General features: G+C 35.1%; 1 long non-coding RNA gene across 1 annotated transcript; it reads right to left on the reverse strand.

Moving 5' to 3' along the window:
• Window positions 1-1,071: 1,071 nt before the first annotated feature.
• LOC113352936 lies at window positions 1,072-2,374 on the reverse strand. Its single transcript, XR_003360997.1, has 2 exons — window positions 1,575-2,374; window positions 1,072-1,395 (listed from the first exon to the last, which is right to left on the reverse strand). It is a non-coding gene; the product is annotated as an uncharacterized LOC113352936 (long non-coding RNA).
• Window positions 2,375-21,675: the final 19,301 nt, after the last annotated feature.

Raw genomic sequence — 21,675 nt, forward strand, 5'->3', positions numbered from 1 at the left:
GTCTCAGCAGACATTTAATTCATGAGTTTCAGAACATTTGCAAATCATGTTCAACTCAGCAATACATGGACTCATCGTCCCATAAAGTCAGCAATTGACTCCACAATCACGAGACATCAATCGTGTCATATGGGGGGATATTAACTAGGGTTTTGGTCTGGCGGTCTATGACACGTGTGTTCATACACGCGACGAGAATGTGAGCAAGTCGTGCAATCAGTTGGAAGAGTCAGCAAAGTAGTGGGTGCAAAGTTAACCAAGTCTTCGCACGATAAGCAACAGGTTTTGACATGATTTCCCACTTCCCCATTCTCTGATTCCAACAACTGTCACACTTCATGGGATCATGGTGTTTTCAACTTAGCAATATAAAATACTTCTGAATCATGATTGAAAGGACAAGGAATTTCTCGGCAAGTTCATACAGACAATCTTTCGTCTACACGAACTCATCGTCTGATCAATCACTCTCAATTGAGTAAAATTCAATATTTCAGAGCGTTCTTACGCTGAATTCACAACACACCTACAATCTCAGTTCACCATTGATCCCACACATTTCTCAGCTTCCCTCCTACAGATCAACCCATCCTCTCTTGTGACCGAATTGACTCTGGAACGGCCATTGTTCTTGGTTTAGGCCGGGGGCTTACAGATTGATCTCTTGAACTTAAAGAACTCCCTTCTTGCAGTGCATCTGTGTGAGGTTCAACATTTCGCTCGGTTCAAGGAGTCTCCACACGGACGTCTCATCCATTCCGCAAAAACCAGCAAATCGTTTTTCCCCATCTACAGTACCGTCCAAGTTTCTCTTCAATATAATCAGGATTACGGATTCATTCTTATATCCGTTGAGTTTGTGATTATATAAGAGAAAGAGATAAAGCTCTTTGATATTATTCTTTGATTGAGTTTTGCTCTCAGAATAGTATTGGGGTTTAGTCCATTCAGGTTACCGAAACGAATATTGGGTGGTGTTGTTAGACCTACGCGTTTTCAATATTTCTATATTTTCTGCAGAAAATTATTTGTGTGGATAGTATATACACAAAAAAAGGGTATGATTAATTTCTTCCCATAATGAAAAACATATATACCTTTAGAAAGTTTCACAAATCACCACAATTGCTTTAATAATTTAATTAATCTCAGCAACAACAATCACCAAATTTTACATCTTCATCACCTCATTATCACAAATCCACAACAACAACAATTCGAACTGACCAACATATCTAATATGAAAACGATGACCACAAAAACTAAAAGAAAATCATGAACAATATCTGGATACGACACACTAACCTCTAGATTCAGTAGCCGTGTCGCGTCATTTTCTTTCATTTCGTTAATTATCTACTCAGTTTCTTGGATAGTCTCTACACCTAAAAACACCTTGTGAACAACCATCAAAATCAAAATTAGTATACGTTCATCAAACTACTTTTCTAAAATAATTGAAACAGTGATTGGAGACTGAGTCACTCAAATTCAAAACATGACAATTAGTAAAGTGAATTGCAACATGGGAAATAAAAGAGATATAAACATAATATCAAAACAAATGTTCTTACCTTGTTCTCTTCCACTGGTGGATAATTATGATTTACACTATATAGTGATTTCTTTCCCATCTTATTCAACATGCATCTTCTTATAATTAAAAACAAACTGATCAAGCTCTCGAAGTTTCCTGATATCCATAGCTTCAATATAAATCTCAATCTGAACTCCATCTAAAACTAGGGTTTCGATTCACGTTTACACAAATGAATTTCTCCCTAATTCTCTCCAAAATCAAAATCAACTTTAATCTGATTATGAAAACTCCAAATTAAAATTGCGACCATTACTTCTCCTGTCTCTCGATCTAGATAGATAGGATTATCAGAGATCTCCATATTAAGTTTGCGATTGTATCTTCTTCTTCTCTGTCGATCTGTTTACGGAAGTGAAAGAAATCTGAAGGTTACTTTAGGTATTAATGTTTGACGTCATCAAACAATATAATTCCCATCCCATGACCCTGGATATTTTTGTTTTGGCCCTCTCTCTTAAATGAGCTCGAAAAATTCGAAGCTTTCTCATACCCAAGGTCAAGGGAGTAAGAAAGAGTGAGAAAAGGGCGTAACACTTGAACACAGGTTTCAGAGCTGCGAAGTGAGTCTGTCGAGGGAGTAAGAAAGAGTGAGAAGAGGGCGTAACACTTGGGCACAGGTTTCAGAGTTGCGGAGCGTGTCGAGTGACCAGCAACTACATTGATAACGAGAATTGTGCATAAGGTAGAAGAAGAAAATACAATTTGTTAGAAACAGTAAAAAATACATGCTGCTCGTGTTCTTCACTGCAGCATTAATGTAGAGTACATGAAGAACCAATTTCAGCGTTCAACAAAAGATTTATTACATTGTTACTGAACGAATAAATAGGGTTGTGATTCGACGAAGAACTAAGTTCCTGAGAAGTAAGAATTGAATCAACAAGAATATCAATTTTGGATTACATGTCTAATTATTTATGTTCCTAAGGACAAATATCATAGGTTACATTACAAGTCTTCCGGGATACTTTGTAGAGCAGGTTGCCAAGTTCTTCTTCCTTTGGCATGCTCGGCTCTTCGTTGATGTTTCCGTCTCATAACATGTAATCGTTGTTCTAAAGACAAACTCGACGATTGTTGCTGAATATTATTACCACTACTTTCCTTTCCATTGTCCATCATCTCTAGCATCTGTTTGAGATCTTGCTTCTTAACAAGAATTTTCATCCGAACGACACCATTTTCATCAGTATGAGAAACAACACCAGCTCCATGAAATTGTGCAATGGCTTCTAATAGGTTAGATTCGGTGGTGGTAGTGGTAGTAGTAGGCTTTTGATTTCTGGCTGGTAATGAAAGTCGGGACTTTCTCTTGGTTGCCGCCATCCCCTTTCCTTTTACAAACTTTAGATACTCCATTGATTTGATTTGTGGTGATATTATAAAACTTGGAATGTTATCAGATGTTATGTTTTCAAGATTGAGTCTGAGATTTAGGATCTAGCAGAACTTCCGATTTATATATAGGGTAGTTCGCAGTGGTTATGAATATAGTTGAACCCAGGTTGTATTGGACCCCCCCACATGCATAACTGTCAATCTATCCAGCTTAATAAACTACTACTACTAGTTTGTTAGCTAACATAATATTAAAAATTAGGGTTTGAAAAAAATTTAAATAAAAGAAAACAGGGGAACCTCTCGACGATGAAGTTCTCTTGGAGGTTGACTTTCTGAATTAGCAGTGTCAGCCCTTACCTCTAGGTACCCATGTGAGTTTGATCTTTCTTTATTTCAAATTTTTATAGCCCTGCATTTTCTTTAAGGAAAAAGAAACCGTATTCTTATCTGCCTTGGAATTAATTTAGTGCACCACCAACATACTATCTTAGTAATTGTAAGACTATTTTGTAGGACTAGGACCCATGGCATCGGATTTATTCGGGTATCCACATTGAAGTTCTTCATAAGGGTTGACACTTGACATGCATACGTTGGTATTGAATGGATGTTAGAGCTACTACTATTCCTTTTATCCCGCATTAACATGTCACATGTGTTGTCATTTTACGCGCTTTATTCATATGCATATCCGAGTCAAATTGATGATGGATAGACAGACCACCAACCCCTCACATGTTATGCCAACTATTGCGCACAACAATCGATATACAAAATTACAAATTAATTTCTTTGCGTAAGGAAGTCGCTGTATTGTGGGATTTCCTCATGGCGATAATCGGTCGCCAACCGTTCGGGCGTACCCCAAAGCCACGCCATTGTGGAAACCATCACAATCTGGCTTTTTACATATACCTCAAGTATAAAATGGGATGGACTATGGAGACTACTTTTGCATAATTCTAATTCACATATACCTCACTCGGAACAGAAGATCACGGCAAATGCAATTTAAGCAAAAAATATTACTCCATTTGTTTCCGCAAAAGTGGAAGTGTCTCGTGGGGTATTACATTTTAGCATGAAAAATGAGGTTAAGGGGCAAGTAGCATTCCATGATATACTTGCCGATTTTTACCAAAGTTTCGGAATAAAAAACCTTCACTTATTTGAATATAGTACTCTTTCGAAATTGTTAACATAGATATAAAGGATAAATAAACAAATATCTCACCAATTTTTTTACCTGATTTGGGCCTATCACTAGGAAACAAAATATTTCGTTAATGGCTAATTAGTGTTAATTTGGTCGATTTATTGTTGTTTAATCTGCTAACTTAAAAATCAACTGATGTTAATTGATCATCAAAACATCATAAGTTTCTTTTTTTTAAAGAACATCAACCTAGAATCGGTGGATGTTCATGTCCTCATAGACTGATTTTGGGTTGGTGTTCTGGATTCACGAAGAACATCAGGAATCAGTGAATACTACTTACTAATTAGACCGTTTAATATAATTGGTGGTTGTGGATGTATATATAAACCAATTGTTATGCAAAGAAGAATACCCAACCGAGTTATATAAAAAAAAATGATTGGGCACACATAAATTTCGGCCATATTATTCAAAACAGCCGGACTATGTAATTTATTAAAGGTGTTTTTTTCAAGTCCCGCCATATTATTACGAAATTGTTGGACATGTTTTTAAGTAATTTAACCAACAATCGGCAATCTCGATACATCCACATCTACTAATAGAAGCATATGACACTCTATAATCAGCGGAAATTGGTTGAAATAGCCGATTGTAACCAAAAAAACACCAAAAAATGGTCAACAAGCGGTCGATATGAATGTTCATATCAACTGATTATAGCCTAAAAACCGACAAAATAATTTGGCATTTCTTAACCAGGAATCGGTCAATTTGAATGTCCATATCGGCCGATTATATCCTAAATAACCAATAGAAAAATTGGTGATTTCCTTTAACCAAAAGCTGTCTAGATAAATGTCCACATTAACCGATTCTGAGTTGATGTTTTTCAACCACGAAAAACTCAAGAACAATTGATCGACGTGGTCATAAACATGGACTGATTCTGGATAAACACAACCCAGACTTCTTGTAATTTTAAATTTATTGATGGATAAACCAATTACGTTCATAATTAACAAATTAATGAGTTGAAATTGTAATGTTTAGTTTGAAACAAAAATAAAAAATAACGGAATAAAATTTTCTTCGAATCAATATAAATAATAGACGTAGTTAGGTTTTAGTTTTTGTTTTCATTTGGAAAATGATTTGAGTAAGTCTCAATTTTAAAAGAATAAAATTTGGGATTAAATTTCCATGATGAGGGTAACTTAGTATTTTTTTCTTGTTTAGGCACTTCTTATCCCGTTATTCTAGGTGAGATCAAAATTTATAAGCTTTTTAACCTACTAGCAAAACGCTAAAATATCAATTTGCAATAATAGTCTCTTAGACCATGTTTGAGTACCAAAAATAGAAGTCGAAATGTAAAAAATTTAATAAATGTAAAAGGGTACATTATTTATATGTCCCTACTTTTGACATCCAATAAATATATCCGCATACAGCAATAAATATGTCCCTACTTTTTAATAACCTTATCCATTTAAAATTAGATTACATTAATACCCTCACCTCCAATATTCAACTACCATTCCATCACCAACCTTCAATGACCACCACTTACCAACCGCCACCACTACTCCAGCACCATTGCAACACCACCACCAGTCCGCCACCCCCACCACCACTGACACCACCACCACCGGTCTACCGCCGCCACCACCACTACCACCACCATCCTGCCACCACCACTACTCCACCCCCACCGCCACCATTACTACTCCGCCGCCGCCGCCACCACCACCACGAGTCCACCGCCACCACCACTGATGTTTCCATCAGTCCGCTACCGCCACCACCTCTGTCGCCGCCACCACCACTGGTTTTAGATATTTTGTATCAACAACAATAATTGATCCAAATAAAAATAGAATCAGCAGCAGAAGTTGATCCAAATTAGGGGATCAATAGCAGTAATTGATCCAAAAAGAAAAAAAGATCAACATTAGAAGTTGATCCAAATTAGGGGATCAACAACAGTAGTTGATCCAAAAAAAAAGGATCAACAGTAGAAGTTGATCCAATTTAGGAGATCAATAATGAAATTGATCCATGTAAATTTAGGGGATCAACTACAGTAGTTGATCCAAAAAGAAAAAAGGATCAACAGTAGAATTTGATTCAAAGTAGGGGATCAACAACAGTAATTGATCAAAAAGAAAATGGTCAACAGTAGGAGTTGATCCAATTTAGGGGATCAACAATGGTAGTTGATCCATAAAAACCGAAATCTATTTATGTACTTCTCACTTCCAACACACATTCATCATGGCAGCAACAACTGGTCTTGCGACTTCATCACCACCAACAGCTACAATCAAATCCATCTGAATCTTCAAACAGCAAAATCACTTCAAATCCATAATCATCTGAAACCCTAACTTCCACAAACGAAATCAATTCCTTCTGAATCTCGAAATGAACCAAAACCCATCCTTCAATTTCATAAACCTCTTCCTAAATCAAATCTCCATCTCGTCAGATCTGATTTTGAAAATTAATCTTCAAAATCCCGAAACAGTTAGCAGCGACGAAGGTGGTGATAGTTGCAGAGCTGGTGAAGATGAAGATGGTGGTGGTGGGAGTGGTTTGGTTTGATTTGATTTTCAATCACAGAACTCTCTCTCTCAAATATCAAATCTAATCAATCTCAAATCTAATCAATGGTGGCGATGGAGATACGGATGGAGGCGATGGTTGTGGTGGTGTTGGTTTATCAGTTTAATGGATTTGATGCTCGAGATTAGGTTTTGGAGATCAGATTCTCGTTGATTCATAACTAGATTTAAGTTTTGCAGTTGAATCAAGGTGAAAATCGATCTCAATAGATTATTTAGGAGGTGGCGGTGGTGTTGCTGGTGGTAGGAGGTGGTGGATCGGACGAAGAAGGTGGTGGTGGCCGTAGTTGGAAGGAAGAGAGAATATAAGAAAAGAGAAGATTGATTTCATTTGGTTGAGAACCTTTAATCTTATTATTCTTATACAAAGAGGGCAGAGTTAGTACTTATGATTAAATTTTTCTATAAAAAGAAATTAGGGATATAATTATTGATGCATAAGGATATTTGTGAATCCTATGAGAAGAAGGGACATTAATTCAATGACGCTAAATTATCAACAACCTACAAGCAAAACGCTAAAGTATCAAATTGTATTGCCACTAATTCTGATTTTAGAAGTCGAAAAATAAGTTCTAAAAGTTACCCAAAAACCTTATTAACATTGCAGCTTTTCAAGGAGAAAATTATATAAAGGGAAGTATTTTACACACAAGGTACTAAAATTTAATAACTGTTGAAACAATCAATGAATGTTACAAAAAGAATAGGGTTGTAATTTATTAGGAAGGAACTCAAGGTACTTGAGAAAAAATGAATTACATGAACTAGAAATTAATGAATGTAAGAGGTTGCGGCCTAAAGCTACGTGTATCATAGTTTAGAAGTTGTCTTCGGGGATACTTTGAAGAGCAGGTCGCCAAGTTTTGCGACATCCTCCTTTGGCGTGTTGGACTCTTCTTTGATGTCTCCGTCTCATAAATTGCAATCTTTGCTCTAAGGACAAATCCGACGACACTAACGTAGAGGATTGATTATGATGTTGAGTATCATTAGTATTATTCTTCTGCCCATTGTTCATCATTTCCAACATTTGTTTGAGATCTTGTTTCTTAACACGAATTTTCATTCGCACGGCACCATTTTCATCGGTATGAGAAACAACACCAGCTCCATGTAATTGCGCAACAGATTCTAACAAATTAGATTTTGCAGTAGCCTTTTGACTTCGAGCTGATAGCGAAAGGAGGGAATCTCTCTTAGGTGATGACACTCCCATTTCTTCTGCAATCTTTAGCGAAAGGCGGGAATCTGCTCTCTTAGGTGATGACATCCCCATTTCTTCTCCAAACTTAAGCGAAAGGCGGGAATCTGCTCTCTTAGGTGATGACATCCCCATTTCTTCTCCAAACTTAAGCGAAAGGCGGGAATCTGCTCTCTTAGGTGATAACATTCCCTTTTCTTCTACAATCTTTAGATACTCCATTGGTTTAGTTTTTGGAAGGACATATTTTGAAACTCTGACTACTAGATTCTGCATTTTCGCAGTATTATCGAATACAAGCTTTCAAGTGAGAAATGAAGGGTTTTTTTTCTTTATCTAAGTGGGAGTTGAGTATGAGACTTGCGTTTTGGTATCTAAACTTCTCATTTATATAGCAGTACTAGTTAAGAATGAATACAGGTTGTACAGGACCCCAGATGAATAATTGTTCATCGATTCAACTAATAAAGTAATGAGTTTGTTTAACTACTCCACATAACTAAATAACATTACAAATATTAGAGTTTAAAAATTGGAGTTTAAATTCCTTTTCCAATGATCAAAGTTCCTACAAAGGTTTGAATTAGTTTTCCTTTCTTGTAATTTGCTGATATACAAATTAAATATACAAGGTGATATGACTGTTAGGTTACCCCCTATTTGTCTAATATGGACCATATATGGTGCTAGAAGACCGACCATGTGAATAATATGCAAGGTCAGTTTTGGTAATGCCGAAGAACTTAGTTAAAAAGAAGAGCCCTAAATAGTAATCCATAAAACCCTTATTTTGATGTTTATTCTAATACCTAATCTATCTTCAATTTGATTCGTGCTAATTAAAATGATTATACTAACTAATTAGTATTAGTGAATGAATTAGACTAATCAAATGATTAATTTTCTGAAAATCAAAACTTGGTTTTCCTGGATTTTAAGAAGGAGAGGGATGATTCTGGTGAATCTTTTTTGAAAAACTTTGAAGAAAAATGATGAATTTCGTCACAATACTCAGTAAAACCTTATAATCAACTCCCAATAGCAATTTTATCAATTCAAATCCGTTAAAAATTCGGGGAAAATATGAGTTTTTTACGTGTTACATCTGGGATAATGTACGAACTAGCCGTAAAAAAATTATATACGGTTGGAAACTGATGAACTCCTAGTCGTACATAAGAATAATGTATGGGAAGTGAAGAAATTATGGCCGTTATTTGGTCCAGCATCACCTGAGTCTATCTTACGGCTGGGTTAAGATGTTTGGAAGGAAATTTTCCCGTCCGTAAATGAATATGTAAGTTGAAAAATTTAGAGTTTCAACATGAATACATACTACGATTGAAAGGTAGTAATACTTTCATTAATTAGACCACAATCAACCCATTACATACTTATTAGATTCGCATAACAAAGTTGGTTTTAATAACATCCTTTACGATGTATCAAGAATTTTTTGATGATGGCGAATTGAGCTTCGAAGTTGAAATTATAACCCTTCAAATTTCTCAATTCCTTATTAACTTGAGCTACGACTTCATCATCAGTTTCACCTTTAAGTTGAAGTTTCTTGCAAATACAAATTAAAGCCAAATATTCTTCCACTTTTTTTGCGTACGTCTGCAAATCGGAGATACAATTCAACTCCATCATGGTTATTAGTGTATCTGTTTCATTATAAAAAAAATTCAAAAATTTTACTCCAATGCGATTGACTAGATACACCATCTTTCCTTCGTTCTTCTCCCCTCTTTGGATAGCATAGTACAAGTTTTTTGCAAAGAGATATGTCTTAATCCAAAGTAAAGTCGGGTTTATCCTTTAAGTGCATTGCATTGAGTTTGTGGGGGTTTTGATGGAGATTATTGATTTAGAAAGTGTGATTTTGATTTGGAATTGGTGGTTATACGGAGATGGAGTTATTTCAAGTATAAATAAGTGGATGAACAGGTAGAACCTTCTATAAATCAGTCTTCCAACGGATCTATTTTTCAACATTAAAAAGGTAGCCGATAGGATATTGTACAGAAGAAAATTCTTGTATTTACGGCTAGGAAATTGATATGTCGACCAAGCCGTAAGTATAAACCTGTGGGTTTTGGGGTATGTCAGATTTACAGCTAGGAATCCACACCGTAAAACTGATTTTTTACTTTATGTTAAATTTACGGTTTGGAGTCCTAACCGTGAAACAAAACACAACCTGGATATCTAGCCGTAACATGAATTCAATTTATTTATTTTGGTTATCAGTAAAAGACATAGGTAGGTCCTTCCAACCGTACACAAAACACGGTTGGTTTACCTATCCGTTTCCACTTTTACGTCCAGGAGTTTCTAACAGATACTATGTGCCATTTTTTTTGAAAACTCAGAGACCATTACGGTTGGGAAAACCCAGGCGAGGATATGAGGTCTGTTTTTAGATAACAATTATAGGCATTTACGGCTACGTAGTTGCGAAAATACTCAACAATTTCTATTTTATTGATTTTTTAGATAACTACCTAGCCATAAATGCTCAACAATTTCCATTTAATTGATTTTTTCATCATTTTACTTAGGTTTGGACAAAAGGAAATACTAACATTCATTCGTAAATGCAAAGTTATAAAAATTCATCCATACAAATCCATAACCAAACAACGAAAATACTAAACAGACAAAGTCTTAGATGATAAAAAGTCCATGAAGCAAAATACTAAAAAGCCACAACATATTTGTTAGTCATTCACTGGATTCCTCGCCCTATCCAGACTTTGAACCCGATCGCGATGCCTCATCTGAATCCTCGTTCTCTTTCTCCTCTTCCACAACCTCTTCTACAACTTTTGCTTTTTTACTTTTTCCACAACCACCTTGAACATGAGCTTTTTTTACCTTTACCACGTCCACCTTGACCACTTGGACCTTTGCCACTTTTATCACTTGTACCTCCACCACGTCCACCCTTTTTACCTCCACCATGTCTACCTCGACCACCTTTTCTTTGTTTTGATTCAATATGTTCATTGGAGGGAGTATCCAAGTCCTTCGCTAGAAGAAAGAGACCTAGCCCTTTTACTTTTCCTTGTTCGTTCCTCTTCATATGCAGATAGACCTCCTTTTTCAGGGTTTATTATGTCTTTAACTCGACTCCGGAGTAACATTTATTCAGGGACCGTTATCTTCTCACCTGGATTCATGTTACGGGTCAAGTCCTCGACCACCCAATTAACTCGTTCAATCTATTTTTTTCCTATCAAATACGCGAACTGTAATTATTCATAGATAATTCAAAAAGAAAAAACATATACAAACATAAGGATAATTAGTAGTATAGTACCACCGTCTCCCTCCAATCACTTTCATCATTCCTTGATGTCCTTGATTTTGAACTCTCTCCCTTCTTGAAGTATTTCATCGCTTCCGGATCTAAAGTATTCCACATAAGGATGAGACTACTTTTGATACTTTTCCATGTAACTCGCATACGCATCGGAAGTGCCATGAGAAGCTTCAATCCCTCTTGCACTCATTTGGTTTACTTCTTCGGAGCGATAATTCTATTGATCGATCAAACATGCTGGTTCATAGGTCAATTTTATATATTTGTCAGTAAATTGGGAGTTGGTTACGCTCAGTTTAAAACGAGAGGCTTCATGTACTCTTTTCTGGACAATACTGTTAAAGCATTGCTTGGTCAAACTCACAAGTGTTTCTATCTCAAGATTGTTGTAAAATTTAGTTGATCAAAATTATATTTTTGACTTCTAGTCTACATTTAGTCAAGTCTTGGATTAGCAAAGAAGTGTGTAGTTGAGCACCAGACATCACTGCATCGTTTGAAGGCGAAGATCAACCGAAGCTTTTGGAGAACTTTGTCAAATGTCAATAAAAGGTTAGTGAATACTGAACCACATATTACTCAAGTTTTTACCTTTTTATCTATGAGACAATGTCGCATGACTAAATTAGACATTACCTGCATAATATAAATTTTGAGTCAAGTTTATCTTGTTAATCGTTCCCGAAATACACTGACTAAGCTTAATAACATTTGTTCATACTTGATGAATTTGGTTAAAAAAAATTTAATATTTGTTAAAGCATAGATTGATTGATCCCATCAAGCGTTGGTATGTCAAGTTTGGTTGTCATATTGTTGTATCAAAACTCATATAGAGTCGCTTGATTAAATACTAGAATTAACTTCGTTTAGGTTATACTAGAAAGTATAGAAGTGTTGAGACGTACAAGTATTACTCCGAAAACCTGAAGAATGAGAAGAAGTAATGACTACAACGACGACATCATCCTTCCACGTTAGTAATATTGACTTGATTATGTTTCCATTCCTAAAGTATCTTTCAAGTCGTGCTATATTGAAAACATAACATGAAAAGTTGTATATATTGTATATAATATTCTAGTGATGAGACTTGGTCATAACAGTATGATCAAATTATCAGGGAAACATATTACGAAGTATAAACGCTTATCTTTTGGAACTTCGTAAATACGACATCGACATAATGTATGGTACATAGTTACTTGATTATGTGTGCATTATATAGGTGTGATTTCATCCTAGAAAAATACGTATCATTACATTAGTTTAAGGAAGTAGATGTATGAACTTGATTTTATAATCGAAGGGGAAATCATGATTGGTCTTGTTATTCATTGAATATCTTTTGGATGACCAATAGAAGATGTATATGGTAGAACCTATCTTAACTTTGTTGAGACTTGAGGTGTACCCGGTCATGTCTATGACATATAGCTAGTTGGAATCGGTCACAAGTAACTTTGGAATTCAAGATGTAACCTATTACAAGCAATATTGGGATGCAAGTTATAACTGGTCACAAGTTACTTTGGGAACCAAAGTATAACCAGTCACAAGATGAATTGGGTAGTTAGTTGTTATAGATCACAAGCTACCTTTGGGAAGCAAGGTTTAACCGGTCACAGAATACTTCGGGAAACAAGTTGTAACCGGTCACAAGATACTTTGTGGAGCAAGGTATAACCAATTACAGCCTATATTGGGAATCATGTTATAACCAGTCACAACATATATTGGAGTGATGGTTTAATCGGTTCCATGAACAAAACCAATATCCATGGTTCACATATTTCTTCATGGTGTGTGTGAATTAGGGTTTTTGGTTTGTAAAGATGAGAAGCTTCCAGATGTCGACATATTTGAACATGTACATAACTCTTATAATTAAATGTTTTTCAATATTTCGTACCAGGATCACCTTGAGCATCAAGCAATATCTTTGAACAATTAATGATGGTTTTCATCATATATGTTTTAATTACCAGCAATTAAAGCATATCCTATGGAAAATATTATTAGTTAATGTGTTATACTAATAATATAAGTTTTTCTATGATAGCTTTTGGAAATATTGGTTAACATTAATTGGAATAAGATTGGAGCGCAACAAACAGAACAATAGTCGGAAAAAAGGGAGAGAGGCAGAGAAATTCAGGTGAGAGAAAGGAAATTCAGGTGAGGGGGAGAGAGAAGCAGTCGTACAAGAAAAGAGAAATCATCTGTTAGATTCAACAGACCTCTGTGGGTTATGAAAATAGGACAAAAACATGAAATCATGGCTAAAAGGATCACATGATCCTTCTCCTTTTACTGTAATGTTCGGAACGTGCAAACAAATTGGATTCCTTAACTTGAACCGGGGTCCATTTTAAAGGAAGTTAATTATTTTTTCCTCTTTCTAGCTTTATCTTTTTCTCTATGTTATCATCAGGGAAGTCTTTCTCTTGGTTCTTCAGTTTCAATGGGTACTTTCAAATCAAAAACTTGTTTTATTGATCAATATTTGAATCACATACAACTCAAAAATACTTATACTACTAGAAAACTAACCATGAATGTGTCTCAGCATTTCTTTAAAGTTGGTATGAGAGAAATAGCAGATGCATTGGAAGTGCTAGATAACTTAATAGCCTACAAAGGTCTACTTAAAGATGTCTATGATATGTTATTGAACTTGAAAAAAGTTGTAGGTCTTTATAACTCCATTTCAAATATGTGTGATCTTGACTTCGAAAGATTTGGATAAGACTTGATAAAGTTGGTGATATTGTTATCTTTATATCAAGTAATACCGATGCACTTCGTTCAGATTCTTATAGTATTGGTCTTTTTTTCAGTGGGATTCATAACATTTTAAAAGGGCTAAACTTATTTAATCAGAAGTTTCACATTGGTCTGGTGAATTTTTTTTATCATGAGGTGAGTGTTCATTCTGTCCAACAACTTATGGACATTCGAGGTGCTGAGTCAGCGATTGGGTTCTTCAGGACTGTGTTTGGTGATGAAGGGTTAAACCAAAAAATACGCCGAATATGAAGTCTAATAAAACACTCTTTTCAGTTGTGAAACCCATGAATAAAGAACATGACAAAATAATGGTGAAACTCCCGGACATAAATATGTATAAATCTGGATCATGTATTTATGAAAGCAATCCAACAATATAAGATATTATAGTTGTCGATATAATCCTAGAAAGAAAACCTATTTCTAAGTTTCTTATTTCAGATTGATGATGACCCATTATAAATTTTAGCATTTTAACTGGGAAGTTTACTGTATAACTCGGTGGACAACAAATATGAAAATTAAATTAGGTTAAAGAATTATCTTACATCATCGCCTCCTCCAAATATTATTACAATTTTTATCTATCATTAGTATTCATATATCTTAATATATTTACTTTGTGTATTGATATTAACTTATTATGAAAGTATTTTATAATATATCAGAAGTCTTAAACATTAAAAACATGATAAAAATAACCAAATGGAAGAAAAAAATCTAAAAAAAGAAAAAATCATATGTGGATAAATATCAATAAAAGGGAAAAGTAATATTATTTGATTGGAAATAACATACACACTCTTAAATTTCATGATTAACAAATATCTAGTTATCTGGGTAAACATATAAATGAGTTATTTCCGTTTTGAAGTCCTTCATTCAAATGTAATGGTTTGTAATTTCTTGTAATATTTTAAAAGTTTCTCTTTAACATATTTAAACATATTTCTTTCAATCTTTTTTTTAAATGTGTAGACATTAATATACTATTTCATTCAGAGCACTCTTATTTGCACCTTACCCTAGTTGAAGCTTTTATCTTTTTCACAAAATCATCATCAACAGAATAAATTAATCTCAAAGATAGAATAGTATATGTACGCACCAAATCAATGATTTATGGGACATTTGCATCAGTTTTTGTGAATTAAAAAACATATGCCAACTAATAATTGATGTTGTTTCACCTTCTACAACCACTTGACCATAGGCTGCAGTGAATCTTCTACTTTCTAGGTCACGGTTTTCACCACTAGTGAGTGAGTAAGAGCTCCATAAACCAATTTTTTCTCCAATTCCTAAGTGGGAATGACCCTGCATACCCCTACTAGCAAAATATTGAGTAAATTTAGTTGACTTCACATCCTTTGCAAACAAGAACAAGGCAAAGAAAACATATACAAGATCTTCATTATGAACAGTAAGATTGTTTGTCAAGTATTGGCTAGAATAGTGAAAGGGTCATAGAGATAGACAACACAATCAACATAATGTAAGAAACTTTACAACATATTTTTCAACAAAACTACTTCTCAATGAATGCAAATTTGTGCACCTCTTAAAAACCTTGGTGCAATTGGCGCACCTTCTTATTGTTTGTTTATTTGACTAGTATTCGAAAATTTATTTTTTTGTACCTTATTCTATCATATGCACGCATTGGAAACATTAAAAATATTAATGAGATAACGTTTTTTCGGATAGAAATAAAAAAGTAATCAAACAAAACGACCAAAGGAAATGTGAGAAATGTACACCCAAGTTTACAGGGAGGTCACAAGTGCACTTGCCCGAGAATCCGCATACGATGAATTTCTCATTGCCTACATAACTTGGAGTCAAGTGTTCAGTTTGGAATGAGTTGGCAAAAAGGTTGTTCAGTATAATTGGATCTATCCAGAAGATTGGGTTTAGCTTTTCTTAAATAAATAAAAAAAAAGGATACTTTATATTTGGTACCACATAAGAAATAGTTTTTCAACTTAATAAGTGGGAAATGAAAGTTAAATTTGGGAAACAATCTAAAAATGATTTCTGAAAGTAAGAGAGTGCGGTTTTATGAAGTAATCCTTTTTCTGTACTTTCGACTTCTAAAATTTGCTTTTACCTTTTCAGGAAAAAAAGTAGTAATTTTGATTTTAGTGCTAAACACCTTTTTAGTTACACTCCAACTTGTAAATTACATGGTGACCGTTGATATAGCCTTGCCAAGTAGCCAATAACCTATCATTCTTTGTACCGTGTTTCGTTCTCAAGATGCTTAGATTTGAAAGAAGCAGTGGTTTCCAAAAGATTTTGCTTTGGGTGATCTAAATATGAATTTGCTTCGAAGGTTCGTCTTCTATTTCTTTATTGTATGAATACTTCTGAAGAAAAAAATCATTGCGCATTAAATTTCTAGATAAAGGAGCTAGGGTGCGAGTCTAGTTAGGCTGCAACGAAATCTAATCTTTTGGATCTCAGTATGGATAAAATGGTTATACCTTGGCGCAAATTACATCGAAAGTGTCTTGAAATAAAGGGTTTATTGAAAAGAGATTGGTCTCTCATTTCATTTGTAACCTTATCAGAGCGTAGATTCTATAATAGTATAAGAATGAAAATCCTAATGCATATTAACGGTATATCAAACATTTGAAGATTGTTCAAGAAGGAGCTGAGGATGCATCTTGAAATCCGTGTATATTTTCTTATCTTGCATCATCTTACAGTTCTTATTTTTTTATGGCATTAAGACTGATCAGTTAACCAAAAAATTTCCTTTTGTCTCAAAATTTGCACTCGAAGGCGAATCCGTTTGTGATTCTTCTAATTAGTGATAAATAGATTTTAGATATCTTTTATCTTTTCATTCTTCCAAAGGCTGATCTACGTGGATTACATTGATTATCAAGCACCAATTGAGTTGTTCAAAATGGTGAACAGTAATCTTTCACACGCTTATACATCGTCGGTCATTGTCTTCATAATGAAATTATCTTTTGAACCAAAAAAAAAAAACCACAACAAAGTCACAGATTCTTTTGAAGGAAACATAATGTTAATGATACATGTGTATCTTCCTATCTCCGGGAACTAATGATCCTCAAGACCGATTGAGGATAGAAATGCAATTCGGGAAGGAATACTGTTTTTTAGGCAGTATTCTTAGATAAGGAAATATTCCTAAACAAGGTATTATTCATAAATAAGGAAATATACCTAGAAAATGAATACTTCCTAGACAAGGTAATATACCTAGAAAAGGTATTATTCCTAGATAAGGAAATAGATTCCTAGAAGGTTTTGGGAAACCGTTAAAGCTATAAATAGAGATGTTTAGCTCATAACTAAGACATATGGAGTGTTGTTTGTGATAGAAACACACTTAGATCTAGAGTGTGGTTTGTGATAAAGAAACACCTAAATCTAGAGAGTGTGGTTTTACCCCTAGAAAAGGAGGTTTAACACACACACCTAGAGAGAAGTTTGTGAGGCAATTGGTTATTGCAAACGCAAGTTTAGTAAACAGTTTAAGGTTATCCACTGTTTATAGAGATTGTGAGCGTAAAAAAGAGAGAATTGTAATAGTTTTCTTGTTCATAATTTAGAGAAGATATTTTCTTCGAATTTGGTTTTCAGTGTGTTCTGTTTTCTAGTTTTCGCCTATTATTATTCTGAATTCCGCCTCTATAATAGTAGTCATCAAGGTATAGAGATCAATATGTACCAAGTTGGTATCAGAGCAAGGTTCATTCTTTTAGAAAAGATTCTTGTGGTTTACGTTAGAGCGTTGCTCGGTCGAACTCGCGTGCATTGCTATCTCAACCATATTTGTCAATGTTAGTGATCAAAACTATAAGTCTTGATTTCTAGTATATTATAGCTAAGTCTCAGACTAGGATAGAAAGTGTAGTTGAGCTCATGGACTTCATGGCGATTCATCATACAAATAGAAGAACTACTCAAGGAACCGGTGGAACTTCTCGACAAAAAGGTATGTGAAAACTTGAACTTATCTATCACTCAAAAGTCTATCTACTGTATCTCCTACTCTTTGAGACAAGAAGTCGTATGCTATATATATAGACTTGGATTATACACAATTGGTATTTTGAGCCGAGTATACCTCACCTATATATATCTCGAAATATGTGTTGGTAAGATTTTCGCTTCAGTCAAGTTTATCTTTACCATGTGACGAAATTCATGTTATGTTTCAATTATCTTGAAAATTGCTTTGACGAGAAATGGTGTAACAACTATATTACGTCCTCTAAGAATGTTTCAATAATTAAAATTAGAGTTTAGAGTACATAACCAATGGTGGACATAAGCATTGTTGTGGAAACACATTTATGTATAAGTCCTATTCCTTGAACCAAAGTTTGCGAACTTTGTTTATCAAGAGAACCGGAAGAATGGCGTGAGCCAAGTCCGCGAACCCAGTCCGCGAACTTCTGAAGTTCTCAAACCCAAGAATTTCTGCTGGAGTTGACAAACTACTTGCGTGAAACTAAGTCCGCGAACCCAGTCCGTGAACCGGCGAAGTTCTCATACCCGAGAATTTCTGCTGGAGTTTGTAAACTCTACCCGGTAACTTAAGTCTGCGAACCTAGTCTGCGAACTTGAGAAGGTTATATATCTGAAGATGATTTTTGAACTTAAACTTCAAAAGACTAAGGAATGCATTTTGCAAACCGTGGCTATAAAAAGTTCATGAACCGATTCGAGTGAATCAAATCATCTTTGCTTCAATTGTGTTTTGTGTAGTACATAAGATTTCCTTGAAATTGAACAACTCTCTAACTAGTTGATTTGAAGTTATTTGAACTCGTTATGGTGAAGAAGAACATGGTTGATATGAAATGCTCGTATGGCTAACTATTTGGTTAACTATTGTTGAACCAACAAGTGCATACATTTGGGTACAGTTAACAAACCTAGAAGCATGCATTGTCAAGTGTGTGTAACAAGCTAAGTTTTCGATTTAACGGTTGAGAAATATTAGCTTGAATCTAAATCACGTTTTCATCTAGCGGTGAATATTGAATGCTTTGTTACTAAGCTAACATTGATTGCAAACCCTGATTTGAAAGACTATATAAAGGAGACATCTAGTATTGTGCAAAACTAATCCCCACACCTTACGTGTGATACTAGTTTGCGTGCTAGAGTCGATTCTCCTTTAACCTTTGGTTTTCTTCTTCTAAAACCAGGTTAACGACTTAAAGACTTCATTGGGATTGTGAAGCCAGACCGATACTACTTTTATCGTAGTTGTGTGATCTGATCTTGCATCTTCTATCGTACGAGTACAATCAGATTGATTGTCTTGAGATTGATATCTCCGATAGGCAAGATATAAAAAGTAATCACAAACATCTTCGTCTCATTGTTTGTGATTCCGCAACATCTTGTTTCGCTACCATACGATTAAGATTGTTATGAGGTGATTGATAACTCTTGGCTATTCTTCGGGAATATAAGGCCGGATTATCAATTGGTTCCTGTTCACCTTGATTATTATCAAAAGACGGAACAAAACCTTTAAGGTTTATCTGTGGGAGACAGATTGATCCTTTGATAGACTTGTCTGTGTGAGACAGATTTGTTTATTGTCATAGCATGAGATTTTGGGTCATAAAAACTCTTAGTTTTGGGTGAGATCAGCTAAGGGAATCAAGTGCGCAGTATCATGCTGGGATCAGAGGCATATGAGCATAATTGTACCTTGGATCAGTGGGAGATTGATTGGGGTTCAACTACAGTCCAGTCCGAAGTTAGCTTGGAGTAGGCTAGTGTCTGTAACGGCTTAATACATTGTGTGTTCAATCTGGACTAGGTCCCCCGGTTTTTCTGCATTTGCGGTTTCCTCGTTAACAAAATTTTTGGTGTTTGTGTTATTTCAATTTCCGCATTATATTGTTTTATCTTTATAATTGAAATAATACAGGTTGTGTGTTAGATCATCAATTAGAGTAATCCAACCTTTGGTTGTTGATTTTCATTTATTGATCCTTGGATATTGGTCTTTGGTACCATCCAAGTTATTCGTTGTATTTGATTAAAGACTCGCTGATTCTATTAGCTCGAGTAAATCAAATCAAGAGAGAGATATTAACTCCTCGATATACTTTAATCTAGATTGAGTCTGACTGTCTAGTTGATTCTCTAGAAAAGTATATTGGAGTTAGTCCATACAGATTGCTAAGTGAAATATTGGGTGGTGTTGTTAGAACCCCACTTTTTCAATTGGTATCAGAGCAGGCAACACGTTCAAGACCTTACAAGTCTGTGTTTGTAGCGATCTGACTCTATGGACAGAGGTGTTATCTCTATTAACGTACCACCAGTCATCGATGGATCTAATTACTTATGGTGGAAAATTGCTATGCGAGCTTTTCTTTAAGCACGTGATTTTCAATCATGGGTATATGTTTAATAGCTATGATGCTCCCGTTATGGCAGAAGGAGATGTAAACGTTCCCAAGAATATTAGTGAATGCAGTCCTGCCGAGATACTTGCTGCAAAGCGAAATTCCGACAGTTTGAATGCAATCATACATGCCATTACCCCAAATCTTCAGCACCATGTGTCAAATTGCACTAGGTCCAAAGATGCTTTGGATATCTTAGAAAACATATTTGAAGGTAACTCCAGTGAAAAGGGAGCTAGACTTCAAAATCTTAATTCTGATTGGGAGAACCTTCGTATGGCATATGAAGATACATTTGATGAGTTTAATTATAGAGTGTCTTAAATTGTTAATGCATCTTTTGCATTGGGTAAGACTATTCCTGAAAAGGACATTGTGATGAAAATTCTCAGATCGCTGCCATCTAGATACGAGTCTAAGAAGCATGCCATCGTTGAGGGAAATAACCTTGATAATCTTTCCAGAAATACATTGGTTGGAAAGCTAAATATCTTTGATCATGAGCAAACATACAAAATCGGAAAGGATGTTGCCTTTAAAGCACACAAGAACACTAAATTACTTGATAAAGGTAAAAGTTTTTATGTCTCTGAGGATGATCGGCCTGAGGATTTTTCGGATGAAGATCTTGACAAATCAGTCTCCTTGATCACAAGACAGTTTAGGGATCTTCTATTGAAGAGAAGTAAACGGTTTTCAAGAGACAAACCTAGATAAACCTCATAATCACGCTCCTCCTAAAAACAGGGATGCTGACGAGGCTGATGACGAGGATATGCCACAGTGCTTTAAGTGTAAAGGTTTTGGTCATTTTGCAAACGAGTGCCCAAATCGTAGAAAATACACTGGGAACAAAGGTCTTGATGTAACACTTGATGAGATGTCTGAGATCTATGATTCAGATGAAGACAGGAAATCAAGTGTCGGTCTTCTATGTGAAAACATTGATTTTGATAATTGTAGCAATACATATATCAACATTGATGGTTTCGGTGAAGAGGAGAATCCAATCAAGCTGGAAGAATCAATTGACCCATCCTTTGGAAACTATGGTTGTAATGTTTCAGGATTTACTATGTGTTTAGATGCGTTCAGATGCCTGAATACTATCCAAGTTTGACGTGCTCGTTTTGTTCTCAGAAAGGTCATGAACTATCAAGATGTTACAAGCACAAACATCAAGTGAGGCACGCCAACAAACTTC

Source organism: Papaver somniferum, chromosome 2 (genome assembly GCF_003573695.1).
Source record: "Papaver somniferum cultivar HN1 chromosome 2, ASM357369v1, whole genome shotgun sequence".
NCBI lineage: Eukaryota > Viridiplantae > Streptophyta > Magnoliopsida > Ranunculales > Papaveraceae > Papaver > Papaver somniferum.